This window comes from Xenopus laevis, chromosome 7S, assembly GCF_017654675.1.
Source record: "Xenopus laevis strain J_2021 chromosome 7S, Xenopus_laevis_v10.1, whole genome shotgun sequence".
NCBI lineage: Eukaryota > Metazoa > Chordata > Amphibia > Anura > Pipidae > Xenopus > Xenopus laevis.
The window spans coordinates 62,344,619-62,365,123 of record NC_054384.1 but is presented as its reverse complement, the minus strand read 5'-3'; the positions used below and the strand labels follow the sequence as shown (position 1 = coordinate 62,365,123).

General features: G+C 39.5%; 1 protein-coding gene across 5 annotated transcripts in view; it reads left to right on the top strand.

Moving 5' to 3' along the window:
* Nucleotides 1-20,505, top strand: part of pknox2.S (PBX/knotted 1 homeobox 2 S homeolog) — a 404,889-nt gene that overhangs the window by 154,195 nt on the left and 230,189 nt on the right. The window lies entirely within an intron of this gene.

Below are 20,505 nucleotides of genomic sequence, written 5' to 3'. Positions count from 1 at the left end.
AGACCTACTTGCAGCGTCTAGATACAGTACATCTAGGTTACTGCCTCAATAATCCCATTCCACATGAAAGAAACATACATGTTATATCAGATTATAATGATCTTTTGCAAATATGTGCATATACACCTTTTGTTAATGATAAACATGTAAGCTTTTCTTACACTGATATCCTATACTGAGAATTAGAGTTTTCGGTTTAATTCAGGAATTCCATCAAGCCAAACTAATAGTAAGGGAAAAGGAAACTACCAAAGAAATTACTACATTCCACAGATATCAGTATCACCTATGAATGCGGTATATGATGACAATTCAGCAAGGGCCATGCTATCAGAACAAATCACAGAATAAAGTATTATATGGTCGAATGAATTAGAGTTTTTCGTGGTTTTTACATTTAATAAATCTTGAATTTTTAGAAATTTAGGCTGGAACTACACAGTGCGAGTCCTTCCAATCCGATGAGAGGAAGCACAGGCATCCCGTTGGATGCTCCAAATCTAATGTAAGTAATACAAATGTTGCATCTACAAACTGATTGCATTTGACACGACTGTCAGATGAAAACGCAACATGCAGCACTCGCATCTGACAATCATGTTGTATGCAATCAGTTTGTAGATGCAACATTTGTATTACTTACATTCAATTCGGCACATCCGACGTGACATCTGATCACGTCGGATCAGAAGGACGGGCACCGTGTAGTTCCAGCCTTAGAGAAATAAAAAAACCTGCAGAGCTCATTTAGAAGTCAATGGCAGAGGTCTGTTGAACCATTTGAATATGTTAATTGCCTTCCTGAGATTTGAAGTTTTTTTCCAATGAAAACTCGATTCGAATTTGATTAGAATTTTCCAGTTGGGACTATTCGATTGAATATTAGACATTCAAGTTTTTCTTTTTATAAATAACCTCCCATTCAAGTTGTGAGTACATTCGAATTTATTAGAGTAAAAAAAATTCACATAAATCTGAAATTTGACTGTTGATAAATAACCCCCTTAGGGGCAGATGTAAGAAGGGTCGAATATCGAGGGTTAATTAACCCTCGATATTCGACCAGGAACTAAAATCGTTCGACTTCGAATATCGAAGTCGAACGATTTAGCGCAAATCCTGCGATCGAACGATCGAAGGATTATTCGTTCGATCGAACGATTAAATCCTTCGAATCGAACGATTCGAAGGATTTTAATACAACGATCGAAGGAATATCCTTCGATCAAAAAATCGCAGGCAAGCCTATGGGGACCTTCCCCATAGGCTAACATTGACTTCGGTAGCTTTTAGCTGCCGAAGTAGGGGGTCGAAGTTTTTCTTAAAGAGACAGTACTTCGACTATCGAATGGTCGAATAGTCGAACGATTTTTAGTTCGAATCGTTCGATTCGAAGTCGAAGTAGTAGTGGAAGGTCGAAGTAGCCCATTCGATGGTCGAAGTAGCCCAAAAAACACTTCGAAATTCGAAGTTTTTTTCATTCGAATCCTTCAATCGAGCTTTGTAAATCTGCCCCTTAATGTACTGTATATTCATATCTCTGTTCGTCTCATTCTTGTTGAACTTATTTATTGATTCTAGTTACTGAATTATTAAAGACAATTTATTTCCTATGATGTATACACAATGAATACTCCAAATTAGCAAAATACTGTACATGTATTTGTTCATATTTTAAAATATTTTCAAAATATTCCCCAATATTCCAATTGCTTTAAAAACAATCTTGTTGCTACAATTCCAGGAATTATATTCTTACTCCAAAAAACATATTTACAGATGTTGAAGTCCTGAATATCTTTTAATTGACATGGCATGATTTAGTATATTTATAAATCAGTGTAGTAAGCATTTGTAAAATAATTCCTTACTTCTGTACAGAGAAAACATTACTTATTAATTGCTCTCAACTACACTCATTTCCCTATGATGAAAGCCCCTTACTTAATCCCTGACTAGAATACATATACATTCTTGCATACAAATGGGTTGGGTGTCTGTAATTAAAAGGATTGTTTACCTTTAAATGAAGTTTTAGTATGGTGTCAAGATGAGATAATTTGAAATAGGTTTTAATTTTTTTTATTTGTGTGTTTTTTCATTTATTGTGCTTTTTATTCAGCCGATCTCCAGTTTGCAATTTCAGCATGCATTGCTGACCATGCATTGATTTGAATAAGATACTGGAAGATGAATAGGAGAGGCTTGAATAGAAAGATGAGTTATAAAAAGTAAAAATAACAATATATTTGTAGCACTACAGCATTTATTTTTTAGATAGAATCCACATTTGAAAGTTGGAAAGAAGAATAAATAATGAAAACAAATTGAAACATTGCTTAGAATTGGCTATATACACATAACAGACACACAAGTGTGAGCACACCAAGCACACCAAGAGCATAGATTTGCTACATTTTATACAGTTTATATCTTGTTTTATTTCAAAGTTTTGCAAAAAAAAAAAAAAACACCCTAATGGCCAATATACAGAGTTATCTTGATTGTAAACATTTGATCAGTGTTTGCCTGTCAGTTTTTGACCGTTAGGGGCATATTCATCAAGGGTCGAATTTCAAATTGAAAAAACTGTGAAATTCTAATTCAAAAAGACCAAACGAAATTAAGGCAAAGTTTTTTTTTGGTCGAATAGGTCTGTTTTCGATTGAATAGGTCCATATTCCATATTTCTCCAAAAAAAACTTTGATTTTTCAAAGTCCACCAATTGACTCCATTTAGGTTCTAGGAGGTCCCCCATAGGCTAAAACAGCAATTCGGCAGGTTTTAGATGGCGAATGGTCGAATTTGAAATTTTAAAAAGACAGCACATGATAAATTTCGATATTGAAATTTTGTGTGTGTGTGTATCTGTGTGGTTTTTTTTTGTTAGTATGAGGATTTTCTTTTACAATTCTTACAGGAACAAGAATTTAGCAAGCGTAGCCATTACTAATTAATGTACTTGCAGCCTCTATCTATGCTGTAAGATTTTACTACTTCCAAGGAATTAAAGCACAGTCGGTTTGCCTGGAAAAATAGCACAGCGATCCATGGTATTTCATTTCCCCTACTTCTATATAGTTATTAATTTTTTTCCTGAAGCAGACATATATAAGTGCTTCTATTTATGGTAATTCCATCCATTGTATGCTTACTTTGAATTGCATTCAAGTGTTCAACTCTCCTTCCCTCTGCAGTTTTCATATCAGTTTATGGTGATGTGATGATATTCATATTACAAGATTAAGGCAGTCTATTAAGGACATTCCCAGCTGTAAGGACATCCCGTGTCGACATTTTTATTTTTGGCTCAGAACATGCTGGTCATTGAAGAAACAGGCTGCCAGCTCAGAAAACAGACGCCACACACTGAAACTGGCAACAAACTGAAATATGAAAAGTGTAGAATGCTGGGGTTAAAAGTTCTATGAGTAATCATACATACATGATTATCATGTATGGTGCGATGCAGAGATAGCCCTCAGTGACTGAACTACTGGGGGTGCAGGGGCACCAGGGCCCGCACCCCCTTGGGCTCGCCGTCGGTTCGCAGGTTTGTGAATCCGCCACAATATCCCCTTCCAGTGGGGGATGAGGGGAGGCTGCATGGCCTGCACCCGGGCCCCTTGCCGAGTAGTTACATTATTGTAGCCACTCATTGGTCTGTCATGAAAATACTGTTTAAATGAGTGTGCAACAGAGACCTTTTGATCATTAGCAAGAAATGTATTATTAATTGAGCATAATATTAATCTTTGCTTTATAGCACAACACAGCTATGTATATTATAGAAGCAGTTCATATGGAAAAGCCTTCTTGATTCTAATTATATTAAGAATATTGCATTTAATGGAGAATTCATTTGTAGGCCTAGATGAGAATGTACATTTTATGAACAACTAGAAGGGACAGTTTTTTTCATGTGTTTATATTTTTAAATTCACATTAACAATTACAAGCAACTTCAATAATTAATTAATAATGACTAATACAAGTGTTTTAAACAACACAACAAGGGATTGTGTGTGTGACTTGCACCTTGTACTGCATGAAGTAAAATATACATGGATATTACAGTTGGCACACAGACTCTTGAGAATATGTGAACTTCTTTGCCTATTGTAGTGTAATGGGTAATTGATATCTCTAGTTCACTGCAAACTTCATCAGAAGCAATTTTGAAATGTCATTTATATTCTCAGTTGTCGATAGCATTAACCTCAGTTGCTCCCATAGACATGGATGCAATCATTTGAGCATACATCTCACTATTAAATAAATCAATAAACTGGGAGTATTGAAAATAATGAGCAAACATTTTACTTCCTGTATAAAAAGTAATGCTCTTTTTATAAATCAAACTCCTTTCCACTTAAGTTTAACAGCCTACAGTATATTGCTCTGCAGTATAAAAGTTCAGGAAATAAACAAGAAAACAGCTAAGGAAAGAATATAATGATAGATAAATTGTGTGCTCTTCATCTGTAGAATGTTTGCTACATATAAGAGAAGGGAAGGATTACCCTCGAACACCCTGGCCGTCCAGATAAACGTGAATCCCAGGTGCTCGGCGTTAGAGGAATTGGCAGCCTCAAATACATTGTAGAAAAAGAACACACCGGCACATCATGGGTAATGCTAGCAGGAAAAGCCTTGCTCGTTTATTGCGGATGCAACGTTTCAGGGCGTAACCCCTTTGTCAAGCTTGCAGATGCAACGTTTCGGGGCGTAACCCCTTTGTCAAGCTTGCGGATGCAACGTTTCGGGGCGTAACCCCTTTGTCAAGCTTGACAAAGGGGATACGCCCCAAAACGTTGCATCCGCAATAAACGAGCAAGGCTTTTCCTGCTAGCATTACCCATGATGTGCCGGTGTGATTTTTTTCTGCTACATATTAGAAGCAGAAGTCTTGGGGGCATTTATGTATGTGCAGTATATACTGTATCGGCATTCAAGTTCTGTAAACTATACCCCAAGACACCCTATTTAAAAGGTCTCAGAAATTCCTTAATGAACGGCAATAATACTTAAAGGTATGTATACTGTGCAGAGGTGCCCACTGATTTATTGACCTTGTAATAATATAAACAGATTTTATGATTGCATGGGTTGGATTTTATATCTAGTGGATTTGATTACTAGATTAAGTGCCCTGGTGGGTACAAAACACGTAGGGCGGATGGAGATGCAAGTACACATTTTTAACTTTGTAAAATAAAGATACAATTTTTAAAGATATATTTTTAACTTAAAACTTTTCTGGTCCTGTGGATCCGTTTGAGTGCCGGACAGCCCTGTTCTTCGATTTTTCTGGCGTGCCACTCCCTAAAGCTGGGGCTCTGGGGCTGGTGCACCTGGACCACATCTACTACTCGGTGTGATATTTACAATATATTTTGGGGCACCTTGTCTCTCTAAACGTTGCAACCTCAATGTGCAGCCCCAATCTATTTTAGGGCTATAATTCAAAGCATTTACCATCACTGGGTAAATTTGCACCTGGTTAAGTAATACAAGGCAACAAATGATTGATTTTTATTGTTCTAATGGCAGCTGGCTGGAAAAAAGCTAATTATTGATTGGTTACTATGGGTTACTGGCTAGGTGTAGATTTAGCCAGTGTTTATAAATAAATTCAGGTGTATAGCACTCCAAGGAAAGTAGCGTGCGAGTGGCACCTCTGTCTGGTGACTTCATTTTCAACTGTAAAATTCATATATCGGGTTATTTAAGGCACATTTCTTGCAGCTTCTTAAGAATCTCATAATTTAAGAACACCATTTTATAAAGTAGTTTCGTATCAGAAATTAGCCTTGCATTCTCTTGCTGCTGTCCATGATATATGGCATAGCAAATGTGTTCTTTTGAGGCCTGACACAGAGCAGTCTGGGAATGAGGACTGATGACTAGGAACCAATTTTCTAAGAGGTAGACTAATTACAAGCATCATTCAGTCTTATTTTATACTAACATATGGCATTCCCACATTGCTGGCAGTTGTGAGATCTCAATACACACAGAAAACTAAATGAGGCATAGGATAGCTCTTAGTTGAACCTAATATAAAGCCACACTTTTATATAGGGACATTTGTGTTTGAAAAGCATCCCAGTAACATCAATATGCAGGTTAAATAAGCACTAGTATGTGGTTAGCTCCCACTTGTGGAGTCATATCTGACAATGTGTCTGCATTGAGCTCCATCTGCACCTATTAAACAGCTATTTCCCCCTTCTCTTTGAGGACTTGTAACTAACAAACCATAGAACTGACTGAGGTGTTGTATAGAAAGCTTGCTAGTTTTTCTGATGAAGAGGTGTTGTTAGAGACCTAAAGTCATATAATACCTGTTTTCATCTGCTATCTGCAGACACATACTTCAGATTAGTTTAGAGAGAGGGAGAGAGCATTCTTTAATCCAGGATGTGACAAGAGGAGTTAGGATAAAAGTGTATAAAAGTATCTTGTTTCTTCTGTCCCTGCCAAAAACTTGTATGCCCCAAATGTATTTCAAATGATGCTGTCTCTTTTCTTCTATACAGACACAAGGGGCAGATTTATCAAGGGTCGAAAAGTGAATTCGAATTCTAAGTTTAATTTTCGAGTTTCAAAATTCACACATATATGTAAACAAAATATAATCACCCTATTCGAATGTAAATTTGATTGTGAGATTTATCACACCTTGGCCATGGAAACAGTTCTAATTCGAATATTTGCCACCTAAAACCTGCCGAGTTCATTTACAAGTCAATGGCAGAGGTCTGTTGAGCCATTTGGAGATGTTAATAGCCTTCTTAATATTCAATTTTTTTTTCGGAAGAATTACTTGATTCGTATGAATCGAATACGAATTGAATATGATTCAGCCATGTTAATTCTTCTAAAATAACCTCCCAGTCGAATTGTGAGTATATTCAAATAAAAAAAAAATTCATATGAATTTGAAATTTGACCTTTGATAAATGGGCCTCCCCTTAGTCTTATTACATTTCATATCAGAACTTTTGAGATGCCATAGAAAGCAAAAGGATGGTCCTATATGCATTATATATTATTATATATATTAATATATATATATTAATGAAAGTAAAACTTTTAGATAGAAAGATCTTCTGTGCTGTGATATGATAAGATATTTAATAAATGCTTAGCAGGAACCTCTTCCTAAGAGGGAATGACAGCATATGAAGCCTGAGACACAGTAATAATAGGCAAACATAATTGCATTTATAGTCAAACAAGCTAAATACATTTATTTAAGTTGTCCTTTGCCTTCAGTGTCTCTTCTTCTCAATTGGCACCAGATGTGCGTGGTACATTTTCAGTCACGTTTCTGTACACAAAGGCATACTTAGAAATCCAGATAATAAAGTCTTTTAAAGCAACAAGATTGGCTCAGGGTATGTTCATGGGAGCAGCCAATTCTTGATGAGAAATAATACTGATATAATGAACATCACTGATCCAGCAGCCATGGAAATGTAGAGCTATTTGTTTTTTAACCGCAAAGAACCCGCTCTAGTTCTTAACACTGGGCCCCTGTAATGAAAAACTGTAGTGCTTACTGAGAAGAATTACAGGGAATTACTTCCCATTGAATTAAATGCAGTTCCCCTTTTTTACAGCACACAGGCTTAATTCCCATTAGCAATTTGTTACATCTGGTACAGCATTTATCCCTAGAAAAAACAGGTTGATTAAAAAAGTCTTCAACTTCTTAGTAGATTCTTTCTGCACTGGTTAGTTGTAGCAGTTAGAGATGTCGCGAACTGTTCGCCGGCGAACTTGTTCGCGCGAACATCGGGTGTTCGCGCGAACATCGGGTGTTCGCGCTCGCCGGAAGTTCGCGAACGTCGCGCGACGTTCGCCATTTTGGGTTCGCCATTGTTGGCGCTTTTTTTTGCCCTCTCACCCCAGACCAGCAGGTACATGGCAGCCAATCAGGAAGCTCTCCCCTGGACCACTCCCCTTCCCTATAAAAACCGAAGCCCTGCAGCGTTTTTCACTCTGCCTGTGTGTGCTGAAGAGATAGTGTAGGGAGAGAGCTGCTGCCTGTTAGTGATTTCAGGGACAGTTGAAAGTTTGCTGGCTAGTAATCGTTTTGATACTGCTCTGTTATTGGAGGGACAGAAGTCTGCAGGGGTTTGAGGGACATTTAAGCTTAGGTAGCTTTGCTGGCTAGTAATCTACCTTCTACTGCAGTGCTCTGTATGTAGCTGCAGTGGGCAGCTGTCCTGCTTCTGATCTCATCTGCTGACTGCTGCAATAACAGTAGTCCTTGTAAGGACTGCTTTTATTTATTTTTTTGTTGTTTTACTACTACTACTACTACTACTACTATAAGAGCCCAGTGCTATTAGTCTAGCAGTGTTGGGGAGTGGGACTGGTGTGCTAATCTGCTGCTCCTAGTAGTTCAGCAGCACCAACTTTAATTTTTTTTTTTAATATTCATTTTTTTTTTATTTTACTTTTTTTTATTTTACTACCGCTGTAGTAGTGTATAAGTTGACCTTTTAGGCATTATTTGCCCTGTAGGCATTATTTGCACACTGTTTTCTTCAACCCGCCATCGAGCTGTGTGACCTTGTTCACATTCTGTCTAAATATCCATAATATTACCGTCTCCAGAAAAAACACCGGAGTCACTTTTTTCAAGCAGCCATAATATATTTTACGTAATCCGTATCCACCGCTGTAGTAGTGTATACGTTGGCCTTGTAGGCATTATTTGCACACTGTTTTCTTCAACCCGCCATCGAGCTGTGTGACCTTGTTCACATTCTGTCTAAATATCCATAATATTACCGTCTCCAGAAAAAACACCGGAGTCACTTTTTTCAAGCAGCCATAATATATTTTACGTAATCCGTATCCACCGCTGTAGTAGTGTATACGTTGGCCTTGTAGGCATTATTTGCACACTGTTTTCTTCAACCCGCCATCGAGCTGTGTGACCTTGTTCCCATTCTGTCTAAATATCCATAATATTACCGTCTCCAGAAAAAACACCGGAGTCACTTTTTTCAAGCAGCATTCATATATTTTACGTAATCCGTATCCACCGCTGTAGTAGTGTATACGTTGGCCTTGTAGGCATTATTTGCACACTGTTTTCTTCAACCCGCCATCGAGCTGTGTGACCTTGTTCACATTCTGTCTAAATATCCATAATATTACCGTCTCCAGAAAAAACACCGGAGTCACTTTTTTCAAGCAGCCATAATATATTTTACGTAATCCGTATCCATCGCTGTAGTAGTGTATACGTTGGCCTTGTAGGCATTATTTGCACACTGTTTTCTTCAACCCGCCATCGAGCTGTGTGACCTTGTTCCCATTCTGTCTAAATATCCATAATATTACCGTCTCCAGAAAAAACACCGGAGTCACTTTTTTCAAGCAGCATTCATATATTTTACGTAATCCGTATCCACCGCTGTAGTAGTGTATACGTTGGCCTTGTAGGCATTATTTGCACAGTGTTTTCTTCAACCCGCCATCGAGCTGTGTGACCTTGTTCCCATTCTGTCTAAATATCCATAATATTACCGTCTCCAGAAAAAACACCGGAGTCACTTTTTTCAAGCAGCATTCATATATTTTACGTAATCCGTATCCACCGCTGTAGTAGTGTATACGTTGGCCTTGTAGGCATTATTTGCACAGTGTTTTCTTCAACCCGCCATCGAGCTGTGTGAGCTTGTTCACATTTTGTCTAAATATTGATAATATTATCGTCTCTAGAAAAACCACTTGAGTTACTTTTTTTCAAGCAGCATTCATATATTTTACGTAATCCGTATCCACCGCTGTAGTAGTGTATACGTTGACCTTGTAGGCATTATTTGCACACTGTTTTCTTCAACCCGCCATCTAGCTGTGTGTATTATCGTTTCCAGAAAAACCAACTGAGTTTTTGTTGTTGTTGTTGTTTTTTTAAAAATAATGCCAGGCAAAGGCAGGCCGCCACGCAGAGGCCGTGCTAGGGGCCGTGCTGCTATGCAATCCTGTGGCCCTAGCAAATTGCCCAGTTTTAAAAAGCCAATGACCCTGAACTCCCAAAATGCTGAAGAGGTAGTTGACTGGCTTACACAGCACACCCCATCCTCTACCGTTTCTAACTTTACCACAACATCCTCCTCATCCTCCACTGCTATGGCCACCCCACGTAACACTTCCTCCACCACCGGTGCCCCTTCTTCACTGGGGTCAGAGGAGTTATTTTCCAATGAGTTTCTTGAACTGAGTAATGCGCAACCATTATTGCCAGAAGAAGATGAAGGAGATGAGGACCTTACACCAGATTTAATTCTGGCAGAGAACACGATAGAGATGGACATAATGAGTGATGAGGAGGAGGTCCCCGCTGCTGCTTCCTTCTGTGATGTGTCAGAAGAAATTGATGCATCTGAGGAGAATGATGATGAGGAGATTGATGTTTTGTGGGTGCCTAGTAGAAGAGAGCAAGAGGAGGGTAGTTCAGATGGAGAGACGGAGAGTCAGAGAGGCAGTAGGAGAATAAGACTTAGAAGAAGCAGGGAGGACAGCCCGCAGGGATCAGCAGGGCAACAACATGTATCGGCACCTGTGTTCAGCCGGCCAACGCACCCGCCATTGCCGCCAATACCGCCAACTCCGCCAACTTCTACTGTTACCGCCAGATCGCACACTTCCAAAAAGTCAGCAGTGTGGGATTTTTTTAATGTGTGTGCCTCTGACAAAAGCATTGTAATTTGCAATGAGTGCAGTCAGAAACTGAGCCTTGGTAAGCCCAACAGCCACATAGGTACAACTTCTATGCGAAGGCACATGAGCGGCAAGCACAAAGCACTTTGGGAGCAACACCTCAAAGGCAACAGGCAAACTAAAAGCCACACTCCTTCTGGTCCAGCATCTTACTGCTCTACCTCTGCTCTCCTTGACCCGTCTGAACCACCCTCCACTCCGCCTTCCACCTTGACCACCTGTTCCCATTCCCAGTCATCTGCCACCAGCCAAGTTTCTGTGAAGGCCATGTTTGAGCGTAAGAAGCCAATGTCTGACTGTCACCCCCTTGCCCGGCGTCTGACAGCTGGCTTGTCTGCACTCTTAGCCCGCCAGCTTTTACCATACCAGCTGGTGGACTCTGAGGCCTTCCGCAAATTTGTAGCAATTGGGACACCGCAGTGGAAGGTACCCAGCCGCAATTTTTTTCTAAAAAGGGAATACCACACCTGTACCAACATGTGCAGAGCCAAGTTACCGCATCTCTGTCACTTAGTGTTGGGCCAAAGGTCCATATGACTACTGACGCATGGTCCTCCAAGCATGGTCAGGGCAGGTATGTCACCTACACTGCCCACTGGGTGAACTTGGTAATGGCTGGGAAGCAGGGAATGGGTAGCTCAACAACAACAGTGGAGTTGGTGTCACCGCCACGGATTGCACGCGGTTCTGCCACCACCTCTACTCCTCCATCGCTCTCTACCTCGTCTTCTTCTTCTTCTTACTCTGCTGCTGGGTCCTCCTTCTCCTCCTCCACACCTGTGCACCCCCAGCTCCCCCTAGGCTATTCGACGTGCCAGGTACGCCGTTGTCACGCTGTCTTGGGGATGACGTGCCTGGAAAGCAAAAACCATACCGGATCTGTACTCCTGTCATCTCTGCAGTCACAGGCCGATCGGTGGCTGACCCCACACCAACTGCAGATCGGAAAAGTGGTGTGTGACAATGGAAGCAATCTGTTGGCAGCGTTGAGACTAGGCAATTTAACACATGTGCCCTGCATGGCACATGTGTTAAATTTAATAGTCCAACGTTTTGTCTCCAAGTACCCAGGATTCCAGGACGTTCTCACCCAGTCCAGAAAGGTGTCGGCCCATTTCAGACGTTCCTACACAGCCATGGCACGCCTTGCTGACATTCAGCAGCGCTACAACATGCCAGTCAGGCGTTTGATTTCTGACAGCCAGACTCGCTGGAATTCAACGCTCCTTATGTTGGAACGTCTGCTGCAACAACAAAGGGCCGTCAACGAGTACCTTTTTGAACTGGGTGGTAGGACTGGATCTGCACAGCTGGGGATTTTTTTCCCCCGTTACTGGGTGCTTATGCGCGATGCCTGCAGGCTCATGCGACCTTTTGAAGAGGTGACAAATATGGTCAGTCGCACCGAAGGCACCATCAGCGACCTAATACCCTTCGCTTTCTTCCTGGAGCGTGCCGTGCGACGAGTGACAGATGAGGCTGTAGACCAGCGTGACGAGGAGCTGGAAGCGCACGATTTCTGGTCGGAATCACCAGAACGAACCCAGGCACCTGCTGCAACGCAGGGAGAGGTGCCAGAAGTGGAGTCAGAGGAGGAAGGTGGCTTTGTGGAGGAGGAGGAGGAGGACCAACAGGAGCAGGCTTCCCAGGGGGCTAGTGGTGACCTTTTGGGGACCCCTGGTCTTGTACGTGGCTGGGGGGAGGAGACCGTGGATGATGCAGTCCTTGATAATGAGGAAGCGGAGATGGATAGCTCTGCATCCAACCTTGTGAGAATGGGGTCTTTCATGCTGTCATGCCTGTTGAAGGACCCCCGTATCAAGAGGCTTAAGGAGAAGGACCTGTACTGGGTCGCAACGCTACTAGACCCTCGGTACAAGCATAAAGTGTCAGAAATGTTACCAACATACCACAAGTCCGAAAAGATGCGGCATTTACAAACCAGCCTGCAAAACATGTTGTACAATGCTTTTAAGGGTGATGTCACTTCAGGAACTCATCAACATTCCAGGGGCAGAGGTGCCAGTAATCCTGCCACGAGCACACCTGCAAGGACAAAGCCCTTTGGCCAGTCTGTAACGTCAGACATGCAAATGTTTTTCTGTCCAAGGCAGCGCCACAACCCTTCTGGATCCACCTCAAAGAACGCCTCGACCGGCAGGTAGCGGACTACCTGGCATTAACTGCAGATATCGACACTCTGAGGAGCGATGAACCCCTGGACTACTGGGTGCGCAGGCTTGATCTGTGGCCAGAGCTGTCACAATTTGCCATGAACCTCTTGTCTTGCCCAGCCTCAAGTGTGCTCTCAGAAAGGACCTTCAGTGCAGCAGGAGGGATTGTAACTGAGAAGAGAACTCGCCTAGGTCACAAAAGTGTCGATTACCTGACCTTTATTAAAATGAATGAGGGGTGGATCTCGGAGGGTTACTGCACGCCGGAAGACTTGTTCTGACTTCTATGCAGCTGTCCTTCTCTTCAAGCCTCATGACTCCACACACAGCTGTCCTTTAGCGTCCTCCTCCTCCCTCCGCCACCGTTACAAACTAGGGTGCAAACCCTACTGGTTTAATTTTTTCTGGCCTCTGTGCTTCAGTGGCTGCAACCAAAAAAACTGGGCAAACAATGTCTACAAGGTCAACGTATGGCAAAAAATGACTATTTTCAGCATTTATATGGCATATTTTTTCTGGCAACTGTGCTTCAGTGGCTGCATCCAAAAAAATGCATATTTTCTGCATTTATATGGCATAATTTTTCTGGCCTCTGTGCTTCAGTGGCTGCAACCAAAAAAATGCATATTTTCTGCATTTATATGGCATAATTTTTCTGGCCTCTGTGCTTCAGTGGCTGCAACCAAAAAAATTTATATTTTCAGCATTTATATGGCATAATTTTTCTGGCAACTGTGCTTCAGTGGCTGCGACCAAAAAAATGACTATTTTCAGCATTTATATGGCATATTTTTTCTGGCCTCTGTGCTTCAGTGGCTGCGGCCAAAAAAACTGGGCAAACAATGCCTACAAGGTCAACGACGCCACTGAAGCACAGTTGCCAGAAAAAATATGCCATATAAATGCTGAAAATAGTCATTTTTTGCCATACGTTGACTCAACGTATATGGCAAAAAAATGACTATTTTCAGCATTTATATGGCATATTTTTTCTGGCAACTGTGCTTCAGTGGCTGCGACCAAAAAAATGCATATTTTCTGCATTTATATGGCATAATTTTTCTGGCCTCTGTGCTTCAGTGGCTGCAACCAAAAAAATTTATATTTTCAGCATTTATATGGCATAATTTTTCTGTCAACTGTGCTTCAGTGGCTGCGACCAAAAAAAATGCATGTTTTCTGCATTTATATGGCATAATTTTTCTGGCCTCTGTGCTTCAGTGGCTGCAACCAAAAAAGTTTATATTTTCAGCATTTATATGGCATAATTTTTCTGTCAACTGTGCTTCAGTGGCTGCGACCAAAAAAATGCATATTTTCTGCATTTATATGGCATAATTTTTCTGGCCTCTGTGCTTCAGTGGCTGCAACCAAAAAAATTTATATTTTCAGCATTTATATGGCATAATTTTTCTGGCAACTGTGCTTCAGTGGCTGCGTCCAAAAAAACTGGGCAAACAATGTCTACAAGGTCAACGTATGGCGAAAAATGACTATTTTCAGCATTTATATGGCATATTTTTTCTGGCAACTGTGCTTCAGTGGCTGCGTCCAAAAAAACTGGGCAAACAATGCCTACAAGGTCAACGTATGGCAGTTGTTTAAAGAGAACAGTAGATTACTAGCCAGCAAAGCTACCTAAGCTAAAATGTCCCTCAAATCCCTGCAGACTTCTGTCCCTCCAATACAGAGCAGTATCAAGCAGATTACTAGCCAGCAAACTTACTATCATCTGTCCCTGAAATCACTAACAGCTCTCCCCCTACACTATCTCTTCCAAGCACACACAGGCAGATTTTTCAGATACATTTTTGCCCTTGATCCCCCTCTGGCATGCCACTGTCCAGGTCGTTGCACCCTTTAAACAACTTTAAAATCATTTTTCTGGCCAGAAATGTCTTTTCTAGATGTTAAAGTTCGCCTTCCCATTGAAGTCTATGGGGTTCGCGAACCGTTCGCGAACCGCTCGCGTTTTTGCGCAAGTTCGCGAATATGTTCGCGAACTTTTTTTCCGACGTTCGCTACATCCCTAGTAGCAGTTATAGGTCAATGGCAGCTGTCTTTCAAACCATTTTTTTTAAATAAAGTTAGAAAAAGTCAAGTTTTAGTAAATAACCCCTATATAGTATGTCTCTAGAATACAAAGTGGAAGTGAATAAGGGTAACTCCTGATGTTTAGTTGTTGCCAAAAAAAATTTGGGGACTAAAGCATCACTTGCAGCAAATTAGTTCAATTCAGTTTACATACATTGATACGCTGTATTGTTAAACAACTAAAAAAAAACATTGTCAGATATGCATTGGCTGAATTGTATCCATTGTATCATTTCTCTGTAATATTATATGATAACAGTGTTTTGTAAGTCCTTACATTCAGCTTTTCCTTCCATGTCCTGTCCAGATGTTAATAGTGCAACTATAACAACATTCTTGAGGAAGGACCAAGCCCAAGCAGCTATTTACTGCAAAGTGCTTTTATTCACGTTTCAGGTGTAGAAATAGCTTTTTCCCATCAATTTCCATTCTTTGGTTTAAATGACTGCAAAGTATGGGGCCTATTTACTAACAATCAAATATCTATACAGTACATTTGTGGTTTTCTTTATTTCTTTAAAATTCAAAAAATTCAAGATTTGTTCCGGTGTAAAAATCAGAAAAAACCCTGCCAAGTAAAAGTCAATTGAAGCTGCACTGATTCTATTGGACAATTTCTTTTTTAACATAATCTTTTTTCATAATTTTTTTACATAATATCCATTAGTTCACAATAATAAACCAAACAATCATGCAATACGTTTCCATCAAAATATCACTTATACAGTAATGCTGTTGTTTTTACACAATAACACTGTTGTAACAGTGCATTTAGGATAAAGCAGAATTTGTATAAAGCAATGTCTCTTACATGTTATATCGCCTTTATATCGCCTTTACCAAAAAGATTTCTTTTATATTGGACAATTTTTTTTTAAAGTTTTTATTTTTGCATTTTTACTTAATAATACAAAAGAAAACATACATAGAAAGAAAAATAAAGAAACATTAAAAGTTGCCAGTGGAGACTTTTTTAAAGAAAACAAAGTCTGACATTAGATCTCAACCCCAAGTTATCCATCACTCCCAAGAGACATATCAGCAGGGTTCTAAAACATGGGACATTCAAAACTAGTGAAATGTGTTGCAAAACTTCCACCCAGAAACATTAAATACAAGGGCATTCCCAGAACACATGGAGAAATGTGCCTACTTCTTGGTTACATTTCACACATAGAAACTGAAGTTTTTTTGGGGGGTTCACTACTAATTATCCAAAAAACTTGAATTTTTAGAAGTTTTCATGTTTTTTTAGCTCACCGGCCAGTATTTTTTAGCCAGTGGTTTGTTCTTTTTATAATCAGATAATAATCTTTTAATAAATTCCATGGCATTCATAGTTTTTTGAGGAATAGAGTTAATTTGTAGTTTCAAAAACCTCTAAAACGACTAAAATTTGATCTTTTAATTAATAGACATCTAAGTAGTGTAAGTGTAAAGTGAGAAGAGGCAGTATATGTATAGGAGTTTAAGGCTGAGTTTTAGTTAGTGACAGATTAGTTACAGTATAAATGGAAGGAAAAGAATAAAGAACAGGGTGGATGGTTCTCAGCTTGTCCATACCAGCAGATTTACTATGTTGAGTGGATATGTTGAGGACAACAGCTATGAACTGGCATATACGGAGCATCTGACCCCCACTCTAATACAGGAGGATGAGTGATGGCAGGTCTGGTAATAGGCAATTCAATTATTGGAAAGGTGGACAATGTAATCTGTTGAAAGAACCCTAATTCCAAATTGTCTGTTGCTTGCCTGGTGCTAGGCTTCAGCATGTCCTGCAGGAGAGGACAGATTATTGGGCACGATTGGAGAAGACCCAGCGGTCATGGTAAACAATAATACCAATGATGAAGTTAGGAAGGGGAAGTCCTTGAAAATGATTTCAGAAAACTAGGTTAAAATCCGAAGACAAGGAATTCCGGGGTACTTATCTTAGAAATAATTGAGAGGACTGATTTTTCAGCTCCAGACTCTTTATCAGGGATGGAGTACACCTCAGTAATTATGGTGCAGTTGTACTTGAAGAAGGCTAGAGGAAATTTTAGACATGGGATGAGGAAGTCGTGGGAATTTCTGTGGAAGATAGATTACATAATGATCTGGGCATAGTAGGGGAAATGGGGGTGGAGCAACGACACCAACATTTATGTGCTTAGTTACTATCAAGTACAAATTACTGTTTTATTATTACAAAAAAAAGGGAAATTGAGCTGCTTGATTTAAATGGACTCTACAGAAAAATGGCATTCCTGTATTTTGGACATTTCTGTAGAATACAGTAGGTTGCTTGTTCATAGATCACATACGTGTACTTATATACTTCATCTGATTTTAATAGAACCATCTAGGTTAGAAGCATTCAGACTGAAATATGTTGAATCAAAACTGTATATTAAACAAATGTGAAATGTGAGTATCAGGTGATCTAACTCCTCTTACATAGTTGGCCATGTGTAATACAAATTTAGTCTAATAGTTAAATTGTATTAAAATCAAATAATTTCATGAGCAATAATAGAAAATCAATCATTTATTCTTCCTATGTTTTTCTATACTTTTTCATAACAGTTACATGGTATGAGCTATGGGTAACACCTGGTGCTTACAGGCAGAGCGTGTTACACTTTTCAGAGAGCACTAGATAGAACCAACACATGAAAATTCAATACCCACTGTACATACCTGGAACTTGTAATTATAACAGAGCATGGCACAACATAAATAGGGAGAGCAGTGTCAACCATAGAATACATTGTGCTACCATATTTTAAAAGAGCTAGAAAGAGCTGTGTTTTTTTACATTGAGGAATAAAGGGGATACGTGGATCTAGAAAAATGTCTTGTAATGGGGCCCTCGAGTGTCCAGATCCAAATGTAACCCTTGTAATCAATCTATCTATAATTGTACCCACTATCTTGGTTTTCTTCTTTTATAGAAGATCAAATAAATCAGATAATAAGGATAAATTAATTACTAATTTTACAGAATGTATTTTAATCATATTAGCTATCACAATATTTCTGCTTGTGGCAAATTGATCTAAATTAAAAAATACAAAAATAAACCACTGAAAACAAATCTATATTTTTTTAAACACTGAGTATCAATACGTTTCCTGGCTCTTTTGAAAGCAGTTAAAACTGACAGATACGTGTAAATCCACCTTTAAACCTGTAAGCAAGTTAACAAAATGAAACACATTTCTGTAAAGTGCAGTATTTTCTTCCCATTTATTGGCTGATTCCAACAATACAGTTGTCATAGAAACAGTCTCTTCTGAAAAAAAAGGTCACTAAAAAAGCAACCGTGTTGTAAGAACAAATGGTAATGATTAGATTAGCTAATAATTCTGTCTCCTTTGTGCAGTGAAAGGGAAATAATGTCAGGCTGAACTTTTAAGCCCCTCCTGCAAATCAAGAGAGAGAGAAAAAAATCAGCAATCAAGGCTTTTTTTTTTCTTTTTCTTCCTCTGCCGGTATGTGGTAAGCTTATGTGTGAAACAGCATCTCTCCCATCTGAGCTTTTAGATGACTTTAATTAAACCACAGTTAGGGCTGAGAAATGTGATGAGAACAGATAATAGAATTATTTCCCAGTGTTCTCTTCAAACTTAGATGTTGATTTAAATTTTAACTCAAAGATGGTCTTTTATTTGTCTTCAGCTGTTCCTAAGCTATAACTTCCAGGTGTTTATTTTCTAATATAAATGTAATACTTTCACAGTGCACCCTACTGCATAGAGCAAAGGACATTTCCTTTCTCATCCACCTACACACCTCTATCCCATTCCTGCCTTTTCAACTGCAGTACTTGTCCTGCATTCTATAAGTAATGTGTAATAAAAACAGACTTCATGAGATAGTCAAGCTGATCCATTTAATATAGAGCCAAACAAATCAACTGTAGTTATCTGGCAATGTTTTTTTTGCTTAGAGAACAGAGGCTTGTAAAATATGAAACTTGGGCTCCTCGTAATTTCCCAGGTAATCACATTGTATACTGTAAGTAACGTACTCGTCAATCAGGAACCTTGAAGGCAGCTGGTACTCTCAGATGCACAAGGGAACCCCTGTGGATTCCGGTGTTCACCAATGCCCTTTTGGGGCTCCGGGCTTTCTGCTGTGGAACCAACAAGGAATTTGCGCATTTGGTATTAAGTAGTCCGTAAGGAGTTACCGGCAAGGATTCGGCAAAGTGAAATCACAAAACAGGCAAAATAGTCGAGGCAGGCAGCAGGAATCGAAGTCAAAAACCAGTATATAACGCTTCAGCAGGCTCTGTGAACAGATGCTAGCTTGGGCATTGTTAAAATGGAGAAAGGGCTTTTAAAAGGAGAATTGGCACCAAATATTCGTATCTTGCAACGAACACAAGCGAACCAATGCCTGCGTCACTTGAGCACGGTCGGTACACGTGATGCAGTCGGAAGAACGTACCTGCACCCCGGTAGCCAGAGAGAGACGCGCCGGGAGGTAAGAGGATGGGGAAATCTCCCAGCGCTTCTTACAGTATTACTATTATTAAATTGATATTAAACTTTTCCAGACCTTCAGAAAAAGGAAAGCAGATTTTTACGACAATTATGGGCAGATTTATCAAAGGTCGAAGTGAAAATTCAAATTTAAAAAATTTGAATGTCGACCTAAATTTTGTATACTTTGACTAGGGAAAAGTCCAAATTCGATTTGGAAAGAATTGCTTTTTTAGCCTATGGGGGACCTCCTAGAACCTATTTGGAGTCAATTGGTGGACTTTGAAAAACTTTAATTCTTACGATTCACATGCGGACTAATTCGAACAAATACGGACTATTCATCTGCAAAAAAAAAAAACTTTGACTTTTTAGTTAAAAAATTCAGTTGGCCTTTTTGAATTCGAATTTTCAAATTCGAAATTCAACCCTTGGTAAATCTGCTCAGTTCATTTCAAAACTCTACTCATTTCTCAAAGCATGTTCCCACTACCCATACTGGGTATTCATTAGGTTTAAGGCAGTTGGGATCCTGAAAACCTATTATCCAGAAAGCTCCAAATGACAGGAAGGCCATCTCTCATAGACTCCATTATAATTAAATAACTAAATTTTTTAAAAATGATTTCCTTGCTCTCTCTGTAAAACAGTACCTTGCACTTGATCCTAACTACAATACTGTACATTTCAAGGTATGGAGATCCAAATTAAGAAACTATCCTTTATCTGGAAAACCCCAGGTCCTGAGCATTCTGGTCAACAGATCCAAAACTTGTATTTGCAAGTGGTAGAAAACTTGCAAGGCCAAGCACAAGGCATGTCTTTTTTGATTAGTAAACATTTCCCCAATATTCTTTGTCTTAATTATTTGTAGATCTCAAAATGAGCAATATTTTTTTTTTCAAGTGATAACATTACAGTAGTATATTATATACTTCACTTCACATACTAGGAGTAAAATCTTGAGTTCCTATTATAGAAAGCCTACATATTTTCTATGCTTTTCTTCTTG